The sequence below is a fragment of the Saccostrea cucullata genome, unplaced genomic scaffold, assembly GCF_032062105.1.
Source record: "Saccostrea cucullata isolate Sc308-1 unplaced genomic scaffold, CSIRO_AGI_Scuc_v1 ctg4850, whole genome shotgun sequence".
Taxonomy (NCBI): domain Eukaryota; kingdom Metazoa; phylum Mollusca; class Bivalvia; order Ostreida; family Ostreidae; genus Saccostrea; species Saccostrea cuccullata.
In genome coordinates, this window is record NW_026930536.1 from 12740 (window position 1) to 31378 (window position 18639).

At 34.3% G+C, this 18639-nt stretch overlaps 1 non-coding gene across 1 annotated transcript; it reads right to left on the reverse strand.

Annotated features, from left to right (window-relative positions):
* Nucleotides 1-16380: 16380 nt before the first annotated feature.
* Nucleotides 16381-16453, reverse strand: Trnas-gga (transfer RNA serine (anticodon GGA)). The gene has a single exon. It is a non-coding gene; the product is annotated as a tRNA-Ser (tRNA).
* Nucleotides 16454-18639: the final 2186 nt, after the last annotated feature.

The following is an 18639-nucleotide window of genomic DNA, read 5'->3' on the forward strand; positions in this document are numbered from 1 at the left end:
TTTAATACTTTTGGATTAAATGCTTTTATATTAAGTATATTAAAATTTTAGATAGTGTAGACAAGACAATATGGTCGTTACGCACATGAACACGCGTACAATGCCTATTTTTAAATATATTTTGTATTTTTCTGGGAAGACCTTGATTAAGTCTAAATTCCATAAAGTATTTCTTATTTAATAGAGATTACAGGGAATATGGAACCAAAAGGGAGTTGGGGAGCGTTTGGGGAACATCTGTAACGGTCCCCGTTACAATTAGCACTAGTTATTATTCTTTTTTCTTCTTATTTCTTCTCCGGTACTTTTTTGTCCGCGAGTGTTCTCAGAAACTGTTCATCCAACTAAGCTAAAACCTTTTTAGGGTTAATAGGTGTGTAGTGTAGGTGTGCGGAACGAAGGTCATTTTGCGCGCATACGCATGCACGTGCGTGCGCGTGATATGAGTGAAATGTCCGATATACTTAATAAAGCTATAACTTTTACATTTTTTAATTAAATGATTTGAAACTCATTATATAAAGATATGTTAATAGTGTAGATAATATGACACTGTCAAATTAGCAAGAACTCACGCACATGCACGTGCGCTTCGCCCTGATTGGCTGAAACAAAAATCTCAATATCTTTTCTGTTTCTTGACGAAATGATATGAAATTTAAAATATAGGCATACTTTAGGATGTTCTACAATATGATATATAACAATTGTCTTGAAAACACGCGCATGCACGTGCGCTGCAATCTGATTGGCTTAAACTTTAAATGGCTATAACTCCCTTGTTTTTCAACGAAACAGTACGGGATTTAGAACATAGACAAACATAATGAACTCCTACAAGGAGGTATGGTCGTCATGCACATGCATGCACGTGTGCTTTGCTGTGATTCGCTGAAACAAAAATCGCAATATCTTTTTTTTTTTGACGAAATGCTTTAAAATTTTAATATATAATCATGCATTTAGGATGTCCTACAATATGATATATAACAATTGTCATGAAAACATGCGCATACACGTGCGCTGCAATCTGATTGGCTTAAACTTAAAATGGCTATAACTTCCTTGTTTTTCAACCAAACAGGATGGGATTTAGAACATAGACAAGCATAACAGACTCCTATAAGAAGATACAGTCGACATGCACATGCATGCACGTGCGTGCACGTGAAATGAGTAAAATTACAAATACACTAGATTAAAACGTATTTTTTAATACTTTTGGATAAATTGATGTAATTTCTAGTATATATAGTGTAGACAAGATGATATGGTCATTTCGCACATGCATTCAAATGCGCATGCGTGCAATGCATAAATTTGAATATACTGAATATACTTCTGGGAAAACATTGTTATAGTCTAAAAGGCATAGAGTGTGTCTTATTTAATGAAGCTTACAAGGAATATGGCACCAAAAGGGAGTTGGGGAGCGTTTGGGGAACATCTGTAACGGTCCCCGTTACAATTAGCCCTAGTTATTATTATGTTCCCCAAACGAAGTTCATATTGTTTTTACTCTGTTTCTTATTATTACAATTAGCGGTTTCTTATTATTATTATTATTATTATTATTATTCTTTTTTTTCTTCTTTGTTCTCCGGTACTTTTTTTGTCCGCGAGTGTTCTCAGAAACTGTTCACCCAACTAAGTTTAAACCTTTTTAGGGTTAATAGGTGTCAAGTGTAGGTGTGCACAACGAAGGTCATTTTGCGCGCATACGCATGCACGTGCGTGCGCGTGAAATGTGTGAAATGACTGACATACTTATTATAGCCATAACTTTTACATTTTTTATTGAAATGCTTTGAAATTCATTCTATAAGGATATGTTAATAGTCTAGATAATATGACATGGTCAAATTAGCACGAACTCACGCGCATGCACGTGCGCTTCCCTCTGATTGGCTGAAACAAAGATTTCAATATCTCTTTTGTTTTTTGACGAAATGCTTTGAAATTTTAAACATAGTCATGCATTAGGATATACTACAATATAATATATAGAAGGTATCATGAAAACACGCGCATGCACGTGCGCTGCAATCTGATTGGCTTAAACTTTAAATGGGTATAACTCCTTTAATTTTCAACCAAACAGGATGGGATTTAGAACATAGATAGACATAGTGGATTCCTACAAAAAGGTAAGGTCATCATGCACATGCATGCACGTGCATGCACATGAGATGGATAAAATCAAAAATACACTTGATGAAGCGTATTTTTTAATACTTTTGGATTAAATGCTTTATTATTTTATTATATTAATGTATATAGATAGTGTAGACAAGAGAATATGGTTATTACGCACATGCATTTACATGTGCACGCGTGCAAATGCTAATATTTGAATTTACTCGGTATACTTCAGGGAAACGTTGTTAAAGTGTAAAATGCATAGAGTTTGTCGTTTTTAGTGAAGCTTAAAGGGAGTATGGCACCAAAAGGGAGTTGGGGAGCGTTTGGGGAACATCTGTAACGGTTCCCGTTACAATTAGCCCTAGTTGTATTCAGTATAGATCCATATATTGCACTGATTTTATATGACCTATGACCTAACATTTAGACTATGATTGTACTTAAAACATGTAGCAAATATAATTTATTTAAATAAAAATATATTGTACATGTATTTTTTAAAACTCTTCGATATGTATTTGTTAATATATAGGTACCTAAGTCATTTACTTATTAAAATACAAAAGACTGTTCAGCTTATGGTTTATAGATTTGACATTGAAAGACATAATAAAAATATATTTGGATTATAAACCATAAAAATCTCTACATTAATTATTTTATAAGATTAGGACGTTTACGTCATGTAGAGAAAAAACCCACAGATGTAGCTAGTATAAACGACCCCCCCCCTCCCTTTCCCCGCTTCATATCCCAGGAGCGGCTTTATCAATGAAACGATAAACATTAATTATCTCTGCAGGATATTAATACTTCCTAATGAAATACCCACAAATTATGTGTAGTTTGTTCTCTGTGAGAAAAAAATCTGTTTAATGTCTATGTTATCGTACCCATTTGTGAAGTCACGTGATAAGATGGAGCTTCAGAACGGTCACGTGGATGGACACCAGTATCATATCAAGGGACAAAGCAGGCATAATACAGTCTTTTTTACAACATCAGTCCACTGTCCAATAGAAGGTAAGAATGTTTATGACAACTGATTGAAAATGGGGCTTGTTTTCATCATTCTCATCTTCCCTAAGCATTAGTACCTATTAGGCTAATAGGTACTAAATCAAGGTAGAGACATATCAAAGTACTGCGAGTACTGGAAAGCGCTAAGCATATTGATTTGAAATTCATCATAATCATATTGAATTTTCTGTTGTAATGATTTTTTAGCAATATGTTGACATTAGGACAACGCTAGGCGAGCACAGTTGTTTCATACATACATAATCAAATATGTGAGTCATGAAAACTTCCTGTTTGGATATGACATTCAACATTGTCTTATGCCTTTTTGTTTTAAGCATTTTAAATTTTCTTCGTCTGTCAAAAGATCAATCAATGCAATTTCACAAACATGAAATTGCAAGAAAATATTTCTCCGTGTAAAAATATTTTCTTTCACCCATCACCATGTAAGAATCTATAAGAGGTAATATTTGCGTATAAATTGCAATTTTTTGGAAGGGAGATATAATCGAGTTTTCCTATGAAATTTAGACACTAAATGAGGCTATACATTTGCTGGAAAATGCATATTTTGAAATAATTTTAAAAACTTGAAAGCGTCACTAAAACTCCTCTCATTTATGTTCAAAACTGACAGCTAAAATATTCTGATGATCATTTTAAATAACAAATTCATTCAGCGTTTACGAGTGTTTCATATTGAAGATTGGCATTATATGTTTATAACAATGCCATGGTACAAAACCCAATGTAAATCAAATGAATATCCGTAGAATTAACACCCTTTCTGTCAGAGATAGTATGTAAATATACATTTGAGTATAAATATATTTTCAATGCTATCATTTAATATCTTATTTTCAAATGCATGTTTTATAGCGTATTTGTTGTGACATTTGTGTTGATATCACAATATGCGTAACTGATAATTTTACAATAAATATTTCATTCTTTTCTTCTTTGTATGAAAAATGTCACCCCCCCTTTTTTTTTTAAACGGACGCTTGATGCTTTTCACAATTCTTTAAAATTTAATATATGATCTTAACTACCATGCAAAACGTGTTGAGAAGAAAAAACTTATCCACAACACTGTTGTGCTAATTGAAAAGGGATACTGAGAATAATTGCATAATTTTTCTGCTAAATAATGATAAATAATTCAAGAGTCTTAGAAAGAAAACATTAAACTCATGGATTAATAAATCTTCATGAAGGTATACAACATTGTTTTATTCTGTTTTTATTTAGTCTTCTTTAAGAATTGGCAACACACCCGAGGCACATCTTTACATTAACTATTTCTTCCTAGTTTCCTACTACTACAAATATTACACTGTTTCCTATAATTGTCCATTGTTAAGAACTATAATTAAGGTTTTATCATTTTCGCAATATCCTGCACACTACACACACAATTTTAAAGCACAATATTCCGAGAAATAAGTTTTACTATATGAATGCATTTGCTGAAAACACAGCCACCACATGCCCTACATGTATGTACAGCCACAAACTACCTTTGCTTTCGAATTATTTAAATAATTTACCCATATGATACAACACAAGTATAGAAATTAAATAAGATATTCCATGAATGCATTCTAGTCTGTTACTAATTGATACTGAGATGCGAAAATCAACTTCACTGATAGCTCTCAGCATGGTGCAAGGAGTTAATAGAGAGGCTTGTTTAAGTTACACTACCTGAAATAAGGGTCTAGAATAAAAAAAATAGTTTGTATGGATATGTTATATAAAAACGCACCGTATTACGTAAATTGTACATTGTAAATCAATTTTGCGAATTTTTTTACTAAATAAATTACTTCCAGTTTAAGATTTAAAAATTTTTAAATCTCATCTGAGTCTCGTACTTATTCAATCACTATATAACATGTACATGATAAATAATATACCGTTTTTAATTATGTGTTTACGCTATAGATGCAGCAGTTAGCTGTATGGTACAAAAGTAATATGTGCCGACACGATTAAATGAACATGATGAACTACAAAGTAAAGAGAAGATCGAGAGCAAGATAAGCTGAACTACTCTATCTACTAATTGTGGAATATCCCATTACCTTACTAATTGCCTCCTATTATTAGAATTGCACGTAACGCAGAATTACACTAATAAAGCAGAAAGAAGGTCGGGGATTTCCAGTTGCATATTTTTAGAAAAACCAGTGGAGTTATCTGACTTGCTTAGTGGCGCTGGATAGTGAACGGAAGTAGATTTACGCTGACAGAAAGGGACCGCTGACTCTTTCGAACCACCTCTAGACTTTTCACGTCGTTTCAAAAATTCTAGTTCCGAATGGAAAGTCGTCTTCCGATTTTCGCAGCGCCCTCACCGGGAGGCATAGAAACTATAAACAGTATGGCGTTTCATTATAAGAAAGGGTAGTAAACATCGCTAAAACTTCAAATTTAAGCCAAATTTATTTGTGGCATTAATCATAGGATGATTAAATACTTTTGTTTGTATGATGACAAAGAATTGGGAACGAATTTATCTACAGTAAATAGATGAAAACCGTCTAACCCCGTCTCAAGTTGCATTTGTTCCAAAGCAGTCAGCTGTTTTTTTTTTAAATCTCGACACTAAAAATACACTGTGAAATGTATTTTATGGTGTAGAATAAGACCAATTGTGACGAGCTAATTTGTTTGCAATGGTGGTTTTGCAGTTGCATGTATTAATTACGTGATTAAATACCTACATAGGTGTTACAGCTGTATTAGGTTTCATGCAGGTTGGTGTATTTCCTGTTTGTTTTTTGAAAAGAATAGTGATTACACATTCATTAAATAATTAATTTTTTTTAAAAATGCTGATATTAACGTTTTTGAGTGTATCACATTGCTGTATAAAAAGTATATATATATATATATATATATATATATATATATATATATATATATATATATATATATATATATATATATATATATATATATATTTTTTTTTTTTTTTTTTTTGGATTTTTTAAACTACATATCCACATGTATTTTGGCATTAAATAAATACAAAATACAGTTATACACCATCCTGAAACCAAGCATATAACATACTAGTCCAGCAACTCATACCACAGGGACTTGTTTCGGGAATAATTTTTGACCAATAGTATGTTATTATTATACTATGCTGTATGGGTCAAAAATTTACAGAAACAAATGCCTGTGATTCATACATTGTATGATTTACTGGTTTTTAATTTTCGTATAATAGTTTTATATTGTTTTAGGAGCCCCTCTATTCATTGCACACCTTAGACTTCTTATTATGCGGTACATATATATGCAGGAAAACAGTCCTTCTGTTTAGATCTACATTTAATATACTTAAAATCTGAAGAAAAAAATGAAATTTACAGTATATTCCTTGATATTAAAAATAATTCAAGCATTCTTAGCATTTATTAAGCCATTTACAAACATGTATATTAAATTGAATGTGTATGGAAACATTGTTCATACATTATCATAATATGTACAGATGTACCTGTGCCAAAGGGAAGATAATATTATTTTTTCTCTTTATATTTCTTTAAAAACATTTTGTAAAATCACTGGTATGGCAAAAATTCTTCACAGGTTTTACCACAAATTTGTTAATAATGCAAGAAATTGTTATAGTTGATAAAAACAATTTTAAGTTTTTATTTGATCAGCATCAATATTTTAAAAATATTGTAATTTAAGTGTGACAGAAAATTGAAGTCACATAATCACAGTATATTATATAGTCAACATTGATCTTGAATTTTAGAACTGATGACATTAAGGTACCAATACTAAATATGTAATGATCTTTGAAAAAAAGATAACTACACATTTTCTGGTAATGAAATAAATAATACAAGAGGAACATGGGCCACATCACTCACCTGAGTAACTTTGGCCATTCTGTTCTGTAACAGATTTACCCCCTTGTAATATCTATTGTGGCCTTGCCTTACTACCCCCCTCCCCTGTGTCACAATTTTAACAATTTAGAATCTACACTACCCAAGGATGCTTCCACCTAAGTAGTTTCGGCTTTTCTGGTCCAGTGGTTCTTGAGAAGACGATTTTGAAGTTTACTTCTAAATATTTCTGAGCAAAACTTTGATTCCCTTTTGCAGGGGCGCCCAACCCCCTGGGATCATGATTTTAACAATTTAGTGCAATGTATCTACACTACCCAAGGATGCTTCCACATAAGTTTCAGCTTTTCTGGCCTAGTGGTTCTTGAGAAGAAGATTTTTAAAGTGTTTTTTCTATATATTTCTATGTAAAACTTGGATTCCTTAATGTGGCCCGCCAAGCCCACAGGGGTCATGATTTGAACTCTTTAGAATCTATACTATCCCAGGATGCTTCCAATTAAAATTCGCTCAGTGGTTCTTGAGAAGAATTGGAAAATTTTAAAAGTTTACAAACAGATGGACTACGGACAAAATGTGATCAGAAAGGCTCACTTGAGCCTAAAAACTGGGTGTTTAAAAAAGACAGAAATATGCATTGGCTAAGTTCGTAAGATTTATTGTCATACATTTAGGCCTTGTACATGTAGTATATTTCAGTTTATATGCATCACACTGAAATTTGAAATGTTCATCACCTATTTCTTTACTTAGAATTTACAGTCCTAGGATTGGGAAAATATTTGGAAAGACAATTCATTTATTAAATTCTTAGAAATTTTTTTTTTTACAAATGCCCATGGAGAGAGATAGCTCAGAAAAAACATAAAAGTTTCTGATATTATTTCTTATTCAGTTGTAATATTGTCAATATTTCAACATGTCAATATTTGTTTCAGTGCCGTTTTGAGCTTGGCCATATTTGATGCAGCAGCACAATTTTAAGCTTTGCAGCTTACTGAAGAACTATTCATTGTCTTATTCATCCTTAGATCTCACTTAAAACACCCTTATAAAGCAGGGCAGGGTCTTTTTGGAAAACACCTTCAGAATCTTGTAGAATCAATCAAGAGAGGTACTGTATATCTGAAAATATGAAAAAGGTAAAATCAATGAATAAAAGAATTTAATAGCTCGGTTAATAATTGTTCATTATTTAGTATATATTCTTTTTAAACACTACAAAAGCAGTTAAAACTATAACTGTCCAAACGGGACAAAATACCCCCTGCTGGGTTTTTCAGAAGTACGTTTTTTTCCATAAGAAAGAAATGTATCAAACGTGAATTATGAAATTTTTCTTCAAGTGACCTTGAAGTTCCCCAAAATGACCTTGAGTCAAGGTCATGATACACCCTTGGGTCATGGGCAATCTTTGTGTGAAATGAGATCCTACCAAGTATATCCATAGGAAAGATATTCACCGGACACGAATAATGAATCTTTTCTTCCAGTGACCTTGAAGTTCCCCAAATGACCTTAGGTCAAGGTCAAGACACACCCTTGGGTCATGGGCAATCTTTGTGTGAAATGAAAATCTACCAAGTTTATCCATAAGAAAGATAAGGACCGGATACAAATTATGAAATTTTTCTTCCAAGTGACCTTGAACTTCCCCAAATGACCTTTGGTCAAGGTACTGACACACCCTTGGGTCATGGGCAATCTTTGTGTGAAATGAGATCCTACCAAGTTTATCCATAAGAAAGATATGAACCGGACACGAATTATGAAATTTTTCTTCCATTGACCTTGAACTTCCCTAAATGACCTTTGGCCAAGGTCCTGACAAACCCTTGAGTCATGGGCAATCTTTGTGTGAAATGAGATCCTACCAAGTTTATCCATAAGAAAGATATGGACCGGACACGAATTATGAAATTTTTCTTCCAGTGACCTAGAACTTCCCAAAATGACCTTGGGTCAAGGTCACGGCACACCCTTGGGTCATGGGCAATATTTGTGTGAAATGAGATCCAACCAAGTTTATCCGTAAGAAAGATATGGACCGGACACGAATTATGAAATTTTTCTTCCATTGATCTTGAACTTCCCCAAATGACCTTGGGTCAAGGTCATGACACACCCTTGGGTCATGGGCAATATTTGTGTGAAATGAGAACCTACCAAGTTTATCCATAAGAAAGATATGGACCGGACACGAATTATGAAATTTTTCTTCCATTGACCTTGAACTTCCCCAAATGACTTTGGGTCAAGGTCATGTCACACCCTCGGGTCATGGGCAATCTTTATGTGAAATGAGAACCTACCAAGTTTATCGATAAGAAAGATATGGACCGGACACGAATTATGAAATTTTTCTTCCATTGACCTTGAACTTCCCCAAATGACCTTGGGTCAAGGTCATGACACACCCTTAGGTCATGGGCAATCTTTGTGTGGAGTAGTAGATTCTAATGTCCCTCGGTAAGAAAGATATGGACCGGACACAATGCACAGACAGACAGACGGACGGACAGACAGACGGACAAGGTGATTCCTATATACCCCCCAAACTTTGTTTGCGGGGGGTATAAAAATTATAAAACAATCCCATTGAAACAAGGGCACTGCAAGGCGGAACACCCCCTTGCAAAGAACTTATTATGATTATCTATAAATCAAGGTAATATTCGTTATTGATCATGATGCAAATTTAGATGTTAACAGTCATGTAAAGCAATTTGATACATTTTTTAAAAATTCATTGTGATATATATGAGAGAAAATTGCCACTTACGTTATAGATTTATGGTGGTCGGGATAAATTCCCGCATAAAATAAGCATTCTTCCTTTCCTCTGCTTGCATTCTGTGTCTGTTGTTGAGGAGAGTGATTTCAAACCTGGAGATTAAATGAATAAGAGTTCAACTTTACACAATTTAAAAATTTAACATGCTCATTATACATTCTTGGATAAACAAAAAAGTAAATAATACATCTCAATACTATAATCAAGTCTTTAAAATGTTGAGAAACTCTCATGCCCCATTTGTGGGAAGGGATTTCAGATTTGGGGACAAATCTTAGTTGAGCAAAAAAAAAAAAAAAAAATTTTAAATAATATTTATTTAGGAGAAACATTACAGCAACGGTAGTTTCTAATGTTCAAAATCAAATAGCATGTACAAGTAGTATATTGGGGGGGGGGGGGGGTTCCAAAACATAAACATACCCTTATTTACAGTTGAAAATGTCCACTAAAAGTTCTCCGGTCCCTCCTACACAAAATAGCTTTTTCTACAAATTGTTCTGACAATTTCCTTCTCCTTTTTATGCGTCTCCAAGTAGTCTCCAAGTTTTTTCAGATAACTTGTCATAAACATACCCCCCCCCCCTTTTTAAAATGAAACTTAACTACGTGCCTGTCTACTTGCTAATTTTTCCCCCTTGCTCACCGGTTCTAATGGGCCTGAGTCTACAATGTTTATGAAGATAAATGATCAATTTTTCAACAAGAGAATTTTTTTATTCAGATTTAATACATTGTACCGACAATCGACAACGACATGCTGTAAACTTCTTGATGCATGGTCTCAAGTTCTACGTGTTATTTTTTTAATTTCTCGTTATAGCTGCAAAAATACATCATAGATATCCACCTTATGTAAATTATTATTGACGTACAGGCTAGAAATAATAAAATATACAACATACTAGCAATATTTACCCCAAAGTCTGCGATGAAAACACAGCAGCTAATACGACCGGAAGTCTTTCTATGCCTCCCGGCGAGGGCGCTGCGAAAACATGATAATTTGGCGGGAAAATGAGTCAGCGGTCCCTCTCTTATATGTCTCTGATCAAGGAAAGTGGACAACACGCATTTCAAAAGTCCATCTAATCTTTTAACACGTTTTACCGGGAAAAAAGACTTGGCGTCTTTTACCTTTATATCTGAAGAAAATGAAACTACTAATATATTGAATAAATTACGACAGTACTCCTTTGTTCATTTGAATAAATACCCGCCAAATTTAGGGGGGTGGGGGCAATACATCATGAGATAGGCTTGTAGAATGTTTACATTTGCTAGTTTCTACTTACTAGTGATTTTACTGTTTTAAGGAAGGGAAATATAGAATAAGTTATGAAACTTTTTAATGATGCTCTGAAGGGGGATGTAGGCTATATACCTTAGGTGAAGGAAGAACAAAATGTAAACAATTCTTCAAATGCATTGGCGGATCTAGAGGGGGGGGAGGTTCCGGGTGTTGGAACCCCCCTTTATTTTTTGCCAAGTTGAGAGAGAGGGTAAACATTTTCAGAGAATAAATATGTATACGTCTAACTTATGTATTTAAAAGAAAGATTCTCATACATCTAGTTTCCTCCATTCACCTTCACTATTACTTTTTTTTAATGAAAGAACGGTAGAAAATATTATACTTATTTTTATATATCTTATATATGATTTGTAACATGCGAAATTTAATTTGATATTAGATTCCCGTGATCTCTAGCTGCATGGGTTGGCTATATAATATACCGTTTTTTGATTATATCTTTCGAAGGAACTAAATGTAACTCTTTATTTTAAACCTCAACCGCACCCCACCCCAAAAAAGTTTTTCAAAATCTTAAAGAAAGTTCTTTGTTATCTTCGAAAATGCCGCAAATCCATTCAATTTTCAGGCTTCAGTAGTTTTTGAACTGTGTTTCCTATTTTATTTGGAGTGGGGGTACCTTTTCAAAGGAAAAAGGGGACCTAAAATAAAGTTATTGTTTCCCACAACCTTAGATCTTTCCATACGTGTGTATGAATCTTTGCTTGAGAGTGTGTAGGGGGAGAGGTTAAAGGGACACAACCCTGGAACCCCTCCTTTCAAAAATGGCAGGATCCGCCCCTGAAATGACTGAAGTAAATTATAATTTGATCAAATTTAAAGTCCTTAGATAAAGATACAATAAATATGCACATAACTGAATTAGTGGTTTGTAGAAATAATTCATACTTTTGCAGAAATATTCTGATGCCCATGCATAATATGCTCCCTAGAACTGCGCAACTACTGTAAATAATTTAGCAGAGCCTAAAAAATCCAAACAAGTATGCAGTGTATATTTAATAATGTTCTCAATACTACAATTTGTTAAGAAAATGTCTTAACAGTCTATCATTTACACTGTTTAATGGTTTTATTGAGTTCAAAACATATCATTGTCATATTTTGATAAAAATGTGTCAATATTTTAGTGTATTAATTATGTCCTGATGGCACATTTTGGTATTTTTCATTTACATTGTTCAGATATGCCACTTAAAAGCAAAGATGCCACTAAGAAGTAAAAAATATTCACAAAAAATTAAAGTAATTAAATACAAGGAAGAGGGAAAAGAAATTGAAATTGTGAAGTCTGAGCCAAAATGTTCAGTTTCCAAGAAATGAAGAAGCCAAAGAAAATTGCCACAGTGGAACTGTGGGATGAGCCATCAACTTCAATTGTTCAGGAAGGTAACCGTATAAAAAGATTAAATCAATTTTACAATACATACTCTTCATAGCAATAAGAACTTTTACCACCACATTTCATTTTTAGTTATAGAACAAGAATCTTTTTTTTCATGGTAATACATGTGTTAAATGATTTTCGTGTGAAAATTAGCGACATCAATCAACCATACTTGTAAGAGATTTATTACATATGTAGGACCCGACACTCCAAACCATACTTATAGTAGATATGTTTTTTGCATAAAGCAGATTAATATTTGATTTGAATTATGCAAGTAGTTTTAGAGTGTTTCGGCTATTAAGAATCCTCATCAGGGGCCACGGACATAAATCATGGTGTTTGTTTTAGGTGAGACCGGATTATTTCGTCTCCTATATTCTTGTGTTTGCTGTAAGCTATGATTGGTTGAGAATAAAATAAAGTTTTACATCCTGGATTTCTAAGAATGGTGTCTTAGTATTTCAGAATTCGTTTTTTCAGTGGAAGACAATTTTGCTGGCATGACGAAATTGTGCCATTATATGCTTTGTGATTTGATACATTCTGATGTCACAGATCTCTAGACTGGGAATTGCCCCCATACTTGCTCCTATTATTTGTTTGTAAAATTTACCATCGAATTCAAAGTAATTGTTTTCCAAGACGCATTTAAGTAAGAAGTTTAGATCCTCAGGGTCAGGATATGGAATGTCTAATTGCGTTTTATTGGCCTGTGTGTAAGCCTCATTTATTGATGAGAGAAGTTCGTTGAATTCCATGTTTGTGTACATGCTCGTCACATCATAAGTAATTGATAATGCGTTTGTTGGCAGTGTGAGGCCTTCGATTTTGGTGATAAAGTCCGTAGTGTCTTTAATATAAGTTGATTGTTTTCGTACAATGGGTACAAGAAAATAATCGCAATATTGTCCTATTTTCCTCGTTTGCGTATCGCATTGCGAGATAATTGGTCTATCAGGTGGTAATTTCCTAATGCTGCACTGACCATTTATTAGAGCATTTGCAAATGTTTGCTGGTATTTTGTGGGTTTTCGGTAAAAGGTATAATTGCCCACATTTGAGGGAAGGTTTCTTTGCAGTGACCCATTTGAATGCATTTCGGCAAGTTTATTTTGAATGTTTTCATGCAGTTTGAGCATGTTGGGTTCAGATACTTGCATATAGTGTTTAGATTGCAGTTGGCTTAAATTTGTGCTTCTAAGACATACTGGTCTGTTCATATCTTACCTAAAACAAACACCATGATTTATGTCCGTGGCCCCTGATGAGGCTTCTTAATAGCCGAAACACTCTACAACTACTTGCATAATTCAAGTCAAATATTAACCTGCTCTATGTAAAAAAATCATATCTACTAGAAGTGTGGTTTGGAGTGTCGGATCCTAATAAATCTCTTACAAGTTTGGTTGATTGATGTCGCTAATTTTCACAGAAAGGATCTATGAATTGATTTATTCAGGTCAAATGGGGAAGAATTCCATCAATTTTCCTACTACAGAACAAAGCCCTTTAAGGTTCCTTTTTTCAAAACATATCAGGGGGGGGTGTCATGTGCAATGTTGTCATCCTTATTTTTTTATTTAAAAGTGCTATAAAAACTAAGATATCAAGTATCCATAGTCCCCCCAGTAATTACATACGAGATCTTTTTGCTTTGTTCTACCCGTAATGCCTATAGTCCAAACCGAAAATGTTTGCCCCCCCCCCCCTTCTAATTGTTTGTACATGTATATTCAAATACCTCTTCTAAACAACTTATGTATGAGGGTTCTTTTAGTTAATGTAAATACAAAGTGAAAATTTAAATTTATTACAATTTTATTATAATTTAATAATAAGCCTGAATACTGAGTTTACATATAAATTTAAACCCCCCCCTTCAACTTCTATTTATTTTATTTACATTGAACCCACATTTCACATTAGCCCTGTTCCATTAGCAAACTGGTGTTTTACACTTACCTTTTCCATTTTAAGTCTTCAAATCAATAAAGGATTGAAACAACTGGATCTGCTCTCTTCTTTTGTCTGTGTAAGGCGCAAGTGCGATGTAAAATGGCGAAAGTTACGGTGAGGATGTATCATCAACACCCGTCTTTATCACATGACAAAATTTTACACCATTTTATGATCTATCAGGCTATCACATAAGTATGAAATAAATCAAAGTGAACACATGTGATAGTCAACAGCAGGAGCGAGCATCTGGCATTGATAACAATCATAACAAACATGACGGGGGGGGGGGGGGGGGCTGATAAATATGCAGCCGGCACTATATTAAAAAAAACATATATATACAAATAAACTGAAGTAATAAATATTTTCAAATTATCGTACTATTGTTACTTGATTTGTTTTTATCATAATCCATTGAATTAAATCAAATTAAATTTTTATTAAATAAAAAAAAAAAGGAAAAAACAAAGGAAATAAACAAACTTATAATAGGTATGCCGTATGTATTCAGCAAAATTGTTTTTTCAAAAGTCTTGTTTCCATGTATATGGCCTTATTCTATTTATATTTTTATTTATTGATTTATGCATTTTGTTACATTCTAATAAAAAGTCTGTATGTGAAAAATACTGGTACGAATTAACAGTTCAATCTTCGTCTCTCTAGTCCGAGGCTTTCCGTATTGGGTCTGGTGTTACTGTTCTGAACGCTAACCGCAATAGTACATGGTATAATGGTAATACCACAGGCAGCATTGAGAGCTGTAACCCCGTTAACTTTTGGGTGGATAATGTCCATTTGACAGGTCTCACTAAACAGCAATTAGACAATTTGGTAACATACCTGTACCTTCCAACACTGAGAAACGCATCGGTCAGAGCAGCTAGAACATGGTTATGGCTCCTGATGAACAAACTGCAAACAGGATTGTCCTGAAAGGCATGAGCAGTAGATTCTCTGTTTTTTCCCGATCATGACAAGAATCGCACGGCGGGTATGACCGGTCGGCTGGGGAGGCTCACTCCCTCATGGCACCTGATCCATTCAATACATGTTTAAAGTACAGTCACACTTTAATATCTGACTAAAGTGGAAGTACTTTTAAAGAGTAGATTATTTATATTTGCCGCCTTTAGTGTTCTCTTTAACTTTTATTATATCTATGTACTTTTTTAGCTCTACTGGTCAGAGACCAGAAGAGCTTATGCGCTAGTAAGGTGTCCAATTGTTTGTTAACAATTTTTCAATACGCTACTCCTCTTACAGTTTTGATGTGATTTCAATATCACTTAGCGCACAAGTAAACTACACAACATTATTCTGTGTATCGGTTTTGAATTCCGATGAACGGTTTTCCATGGTTACTAAAAATAGAATTTTCTCTAATATATTTTCAAAATGCTACTCCTACAGTTTTGTCTATTCAGTATAGCTTGGAACACAAGTATACTACACTTACATAATTCTACACTACCGACAGGACACCATGAACCTAACAGAAAGCGAACCCGGAGTGCACCCCCGAACTACCCGAAGCGGACCCAGAGGAGCGAACCCCAAATTTAGTAGCGCTCCCAGAAAGCGAACGCGCGTTGGGTGTTGCGTAACAGCGCTGTCAACTAGGATTAGCGATTCAATCAGAGCTGTCAGTTAGGATTAGCAATTCAATCAGAACTGCCAATTAGGATTAGCGATTACCCAATCAGCACGTCGACCAATCAAAACGGGATATAAGATCTGTCAATTCGGAGAAAAGATCAAATGCGTTGATGTTATTCGATATAAATCCAGTGAACATGCAAGCAAAGTGTGTTAATGTACAGTGTAAATCTCATGTATTCTATCAAAACCTATTCATCTATTAATTAAGGAGGCTGGGAGACCAGACCGGGATTCGAACCCGGGCCCCCTGAAACTCCGGTCAGGTGCTCTACCAACTGAGCTATCTGGCCACCGGCGATCGAACCCGGCTGACCGCCACATTCCTCCCTCCTTAAAGGTCTTTGGCCCTCCAAAGACCCCAACCCAGGCTCATCCCTGGCAGGTCTTTCACCTGTCAATCCCAGGGCATGGCACGGCACCAAATGGTCAGAGACCAGAAGAGCTTATGCGATAGTAAGGTGTCCGTCGTCCGTCCGTCTGTCTGTCTGTCTGTCCGTCTGTCTGTAAACAATTTTTCAAAATGCTACTCCTCCTACAGTTTTGGTCTGATTTTAATATAACTTGGCACACAAGTAGACTACATTAAGATACATAAAATAGTGCATCGGTTTTTTATTTCGATGAAGGGTGTTGCCATGGTTACTAAAAATAGAATTTTCTGTGAAATTCCTTTAAAATGCTACTCCTTCTACAGTTTTGGTCTGATTTCAATATAACTTAACACACAAGTAGACTACACTAAGATACATAAAATAGTGCATCGGTTTTTGATTTCGATGAACGGTGTTGCCATGGTTACTAAAAATAGAATTTTCTGTGAAATTCCTTTAAAACGCTACACCTTCTACAGTCTTGGTCTGATTTCAATATTACGTGGCACATAAGTAGACTACACTAAGATACATAAAATAGTGCATTGGATTTTGATTTCGATGAACGGTGTTGCCATGGTTACTAAAAATAGAATTTTCTGTGAAATTCCTATAAATGCTACTCCTTCTACAGTTTTGGTCTGATTTCAATATAACTTGGCACACAAGTAGACTACACTAAGATACATAAACCAGTGCATCGGTTTTTGATTTCAATGAACGGTGTTGCCATGGTTACTAAAAATAGAAATTTCTGTGAAATTCCTTTAAAACGCTACTCCTCCGACAGTTTTGGTCTGATTTCAATATAACTTGGCACACAAGTAGACTACACTAAGATACATAAACTAGTGCATCGGTTTTTAGCTCTACTGGTCAGAGACCAGAAGAGCTTATGCGATAGTAAGGTGTCCGTCGTCCGTCCTTCTGTCTGTCTGTCTGTCCGTCTGTCTGTAAACAATTTTTCAAAATGCTACTCCTCCTACAGTTTTAGTCTGATTTTAATATAACTTGGCACACAAGTAGACCACATTAAGGTCAAGATCTAGTAAATGAAAGGTGCCTACAGATTTATCAAACTTGAGAAATAAATTCCTTTATTGATGCTTTACAACTTTAGCTTGGTCAAATAAGGTGTTGCGGGGCATAATTTGTAGGTAAATAAGATGAAAAACTGTATTTTAAACTGTCCTTTTCAATGAAAAATTAAGAAAACCAGTCATGAATATGGGAGTTTTTTGCGTATTAAGCAAAGGAAATGTATCCAGATTGCCTACAGTCTATCAGAAAACGGTAATTAGTATGTTCATGGCCTCTTCTTTAAATCAATATCAAATTCAATATAGGTATCCGGTTTACTTTTCATATGATTTCAAATTGAATGACATGAAAATACCCTATTTTCTACATAATTCTGCTTAAGCCGTAAAGTACGGGAAAAAGAAAGTTGAAATTGATTATGACGTCATAATGGATCTAGCACCAAAAAATTAGTCTCAAGTTATTTACTAGATCTTGACCTTAAGATACATAAAATAGTGTATCGGTTTTTTATTTCGATGAAGGGTGTTGCCATGGTTACTAAAAATAGAATTTTCTGTGAAATTCCTTTAAAATGCTACTCCTTCTACAGTTTTGGTCTGATTTCAATATAACTTAATACACAAGTAGACTACACTAAGATACATAAAATAGTGCATCGGTTTTTGATTTCGATGAACGGTGTTGCCATGGTTACTAAAAATAGAATTTTCTGTGAAATTCCTTTAAAACGCTACACCTTCTACAGTCTTGGTCTGATTTCAATATTACTTGGCACATAAGTAGACTACACTAAGATACATAAAATAGTGCATTGGATTTTGATTTCGATGAACGGTGTTGCCATGGTTACTAAAAATAGAATTTTCTGTGAAATTCCTATAAATGCTACTCCTTCTACAGTTTTGGTCTGATTTCAATATAACTTGGCACACAAGTAAACTACACTAAGATACATAAAATAGTGCATTGGTTTTTGATTTCGATGAACGGTGTTGCCATGGTTACTAAAAATAGAAATTTCGGTGAAATTCCTTTAAAACGCTACTCCTCCTACAGTTTTG